General features: G+C 34.1%; 1 long non-coding RNA gene across 1 annotated transcript; it reads right to left on the reverse strand.

The window, feature by feature from the left end:
* Positions 1-3,296: 3,296 nt before the first annotated feature.
* On the reverse strand, positions 3,297-4,339 carry LOC142173030 (uncharacterized). Its single transcript, XR_012702461.1, has 2 exons — positions 4,199-4,339; positions 3,297-3,675 (listed from the first exon to the last, which is right to left on the reverse strand). It is a non-coding gene; the product is annotated as an uncharacterized LOC142173030 (long non-coding RNA).
* Between the last annotated feature and the right edge of the window lie 388 nt (positions 4,340-4,727).

Raw genomic sequence — 4,727 nt, forward strand, 5'->3', positions numbered from 1 at the left:
GAAACCTTAATGCACACCTAGTGTTTGATAAAATGCTCAAATGAGCTAGAACCATGATCATCTTCCTAATTTTGGTTCAATTTGTTACATTTCTAAAATAGATCGAAGTTGCTAAGATTTTTGGAATATTTTAGAGTTGAAGGAAGCTCAAGTGAGGTATGTTGGCTAAACTCCTCTCCTAAAATTGAATCCCACGGTATTCATATAATTTAAGTAAGTTCCGAGTTGTTCATTATAAAAGTGGCTATTTCGAATAAGCTTGTGTTGAAAGAAATATGTTTAATATGTATCCCAAAATGCTTTTATCATGTTATGATTATCATTTGAGAATATGTTTAAAATATGGGTTGTGCATTAATAATGTTGCGACTTCAAGCCAAGTTCAAACAAAGGCTATTATGTCAAATTTTGTGAAAAATCTCCATGTGCCAAATACTCTTAATTTCTCACATGTGTACTAAAAACTTTGATTTGTAATGCCTTGTTGTTGATGATGATGATGATGATGTTTGAAAGTGAAAAAGGTGAGTATGGAATACTAAATACGGTCGACGTGCCAAGAATGATTTTATAATTGTGGCCACTAGTACCAATGAAATGAAAAGATGTGAATGAACTATGAAATACGATGATGGGTATAAAAAGGTTGATGTCTCGAATGAGACGGCCTAGCCGACCGGGTCGTGATTGGACATCATGCCGCACACATGGTGGTGATTGTGCTGGAAATTATGATTGTGATTGATGTCTCTAATGAGATGGGCTAGCCAATCGGGTCATGATCGGACTCCGTGCTAAAAGAATGGTGGTATTTGTATTGTGAATATTGGTATCGTGAACGATGGCATATTGGTACTAAAGACCTCCCAACTTAAAATATGGAAATTTAATTGAACATTGTCTTGATCCTAATTTGAAGTTTAATGTTGTTTGTGGCTTCTACTGATATTATGATTGTACTTGCTCGTATTATTTATCATTCTATTGAGAGGGTGTTTTGTCATTCATACTAGGACTATTCTATATGTACTAACGTCCCTTTTGTCGGGGGCGCTGCATCTTTAATAGATGCGGGTGGTTCCACAACAGGAGACACTGATCAGTGATAGCAGTACACTCTCTCCCCATAAGACTTAGTGAACCCCACTTTATTTCGGGATCATGTATCTTTTGTTCCTTGTGTATTGTGTTTGAGGTATAGCTGGGGAATTATTGCCGGCACTATCATAATACTCTTTTATATCTATTAAAGGCTCTAAAGACATAGTACGGGTTGTATATTGGTGTTGGGGAAGTCAAACAATGTGAGGTTGTGTTTGAATTACTTGTTCCACCTTAGACCATGAAAATGTGCGTGAAATTTGAGACTCTAAAATGATGTAACTAATGGTAAAAAATTGGTACTGCATACATGATTACTTTATTGTCTAATTAATAAAAATATGTATTCTCTTTATTCATAGATGAATTTGGGTAGAAGAAAATCTAATAGGCTTGCTCGGCCGGGTTCACTCGGTTGAGCGCCGGTCGCGCTCTCCAAGTTCGGGGCGTGACAGTAGGGCCGAGGGCCTGATTGTGAGATATTGATACTGTAGCACGTGAGTTAGTCCGTGCAGCACGTGAGTTGTCTGTGCGGATCCAGATATTATACTATAGCACGTGAGTTGTCCGTGCAGCACGTGAGTTGTCCGTGCAGCACGTGAGTTGTCCGTGCGGATCCAGATATTGATACTATAGCACGTGAGTTGTCTTTGCAGCATGTGAGTTATTATACAATAGCACGTGAGTTGTCCGTGCAACATGTGAGTTGTACGTGCGGATCCCGATATGGATACTATAGCACGTGAGTTGTCCGTGCGGCACGTGAGTTGTCCGTGCGGCACGTGAGTTGTCCGTATGGCACGTGAGTTGTCCGTGCAGATTATAGCGCTTGGACTGAAGGAGCCCTTACGGAGTCTGTACACGCCTCCAGTGAGTGCAGGTACCTACTGAGTACGAGTGCCGAGTGATGACCGAGTGGGAGGACTGAGTGACTGTTTCTCTTAGAGGATGCATTGATTTCATTATTGTTGTACTACAATTGTCATATATCATTGTTTTGAAAATTTCTGAGAGATATTATCTTCTATTTCAGTTGAACTTGACATAAAATTACTGTGTTGGCCTTAATTGTCGAACTTGAAAGCATGCCTACTTTCTAATATTGGGAATTACTGTAATTGGACTAAAATGTGAAGCTCGTCACTACTTTCAGTTCTTTATTTAGTATTGTTACTTGTTGAGTTGGTTGTACTCATACTACACCTTGCACCTCGTGCGCAGATCCAGGTGCTTCCGGATACAACGACTGTTAGATCTCATAGTGTTATCAGTTGGAGACAATCAAGGTAGCTGCTTGGCGTCCGCTGACCTTGACTCTCTTCCTTTCAGTTATTGTACTATTCAATATTTACAGACAGTGTTTTTATCAGTTAGACTTTGTTATCATTTAGATGCTCATGTACTCAGTGACACCGAGTTTTGGGAATGTATTTTATGCTAGCAGTTTGTGAAATTTTCTATGGAATTTAAATATTATGTTTTTAAACTCAAAAGAAATTGTGGTTTTATTGAGGTTGTCGAATTGCCTAGTATTGAGATAGGCGCCATCACGACATGCGGATTTTGGGTCGTGATAAGGGTATTCAATGAAAATCGACAAGCCGCACTAAATCGATAAATTGAGTCAAATCGAAGAAAAAAATCGACTAGCAATTTAGTGTGATTTTTAAAAAAAATACAACCATAAATGATTTTGGTTCGATTTTAACTTTTAACTAAAAAAAGAAAAGTCAAGCTGAACCCAAATCGACATTATATGAATACACTTTTTAAAATTATTTTATACTTAAAAATAGTTTTTATTACTATACTATAATTTGTAAGTATTTCTTATATTTTTGATAGTTTTAGTTTCTTAATATTTTATTTCATGTTTATATTTACAAATTTTGAATGGTCAAATAAGTCTGCTATAGAATTATAGCTCATATATGTCTAGTAACTCAAATAAATTTCAAATCAAGAGAATTTGACTAGGGAAATTCATCGTGGTGAGAGTTCATTTGAACCAAGTATTTTGGAAGCGAATCATTAATTTATATGAAAATTCATTAAAATTGCAATAAATACAATAGGTATAAACTCGTAACTTTATAACAATAATAAATTTAATACTAATTAAAAACCTTAAAAATTGAACTCATAGAGTTTATATTTTGGATCAGACACTCCGAGAGAGATGAAGAGATTGTAGATGTCTTAAAAGTGTACTCTTTTATTGCATAACTACATAGTACATGCACAAAATATGAGTAAACACAAGTAACAACAGGAACAATTAATTCACCCACTTTTTATTTTTAATAAAATCTTATTCTGCACTCAAGAACAATTATTATATAAATAACAACATGCTTTTTAAATTTCTTGGATTTGAGCAGTATTATCAAGATTTCATTCAGCAGAAATATTGGCACATGCAAACATAGCCCCAATGAACTCCTTGCCATTCACATTCGCCAGATGGCGATCCTTCCTTAATGCACGTTGCTTCACAATGAGCCGACACGTAGCATTGCCCACTAAATGTAGAACTAAATTTCTTGCAAATTCCGTCCTTCAAAGCATTAACATCTGCAATACACAAAATGGAAAAAGGAAAGAGAAAAAAGTAGAATGAAATTCATAAATTTGTAAGTTGCATAAAAAAATATTATAAGTTATACTAATTAATAATTTAAATATTTAAAAGGTATATAAAATAATTACAATTAATTTTTTTTATTTAACTCTCAAAATCTGTAATGTATCACATAAAATTGAGACAGAGGAAGTAGTCCTTTAACGTTTGTAGACATAAATAATTAAATGATTATACACCCTTTCTAGTAGCTTGAATTTTAGAAGAAGTTGTCGCATAATTCATCATATTGTTATAGCAGACCAAAGAGTTTGGGTTCTCAAGCAATATCGCCGCCTAATATAAATATTTAATTTATCCCTTATGTTAGCTGGGATCAATTTAAGGGAACAAAACAGTTGCTTTAAATTTTGAGATTTTTTTAATACAACTAAATTTTTCTATAATAATTTTGTTTGCGATAAATGATTGTTACAAAGAATGACTATTATAGATAAATTTGACTATAAAACTCACCGTTTGACGCAATGAGGAATAGGCTAAAAAGTATCACCACAAGCCTAGAGAAGCAAACATGTGATTCAGCCATATTCAAACTTCTCTTTATATATATTAAAATATCAAATAGCAAAATAAAGAGATGTGATAATTGGAATGAATTTGACAGATATTTATAGGGAGGAGAACAAAAGTTGGGTTCTTAATCAATTCAAAGTTAGAATTAGTTGATTTCAAGAAAAAATGTTATTGGTATCTTCAAAATCACCATTAGAATCATCGCAAAGAAATCTTTTGAGCTGTTTCCATCCTTGTTATATTTGTAGTTTCTTGTCTCACAGTAATGGATCTTTTATCGGATCCTTTAAAATATACTATTTTTAAAGGATCCGACATACATCTGATTATTATATTTTTGAAGACTCTGAATAATATAAGAGTCCGCAATAAAGTATTTTTCGATAAATAAGAGACAAAGTAAAAATGCATGGTCTTCTCGTTTAGCTTTTCCTTGGATTTTTCAGTATGTTGGACTTGATACGTATAA

Source organism: Nicotiana tabacum, chromosome 18 (assembly GCF_000715075.1).
Source record: "Nicotiana tabacum cultivar K326 chromosome 18, ASM71507v2, whole genome shotgun sequence".
In the NCBI taxonomy this organism is placed as follows: Eukaryota; Viridiplantae; Streptophyta; class Magnoliopsida; order Solanales; family Solanaceae; genus Nicotiana; species Nicotiana tabacum.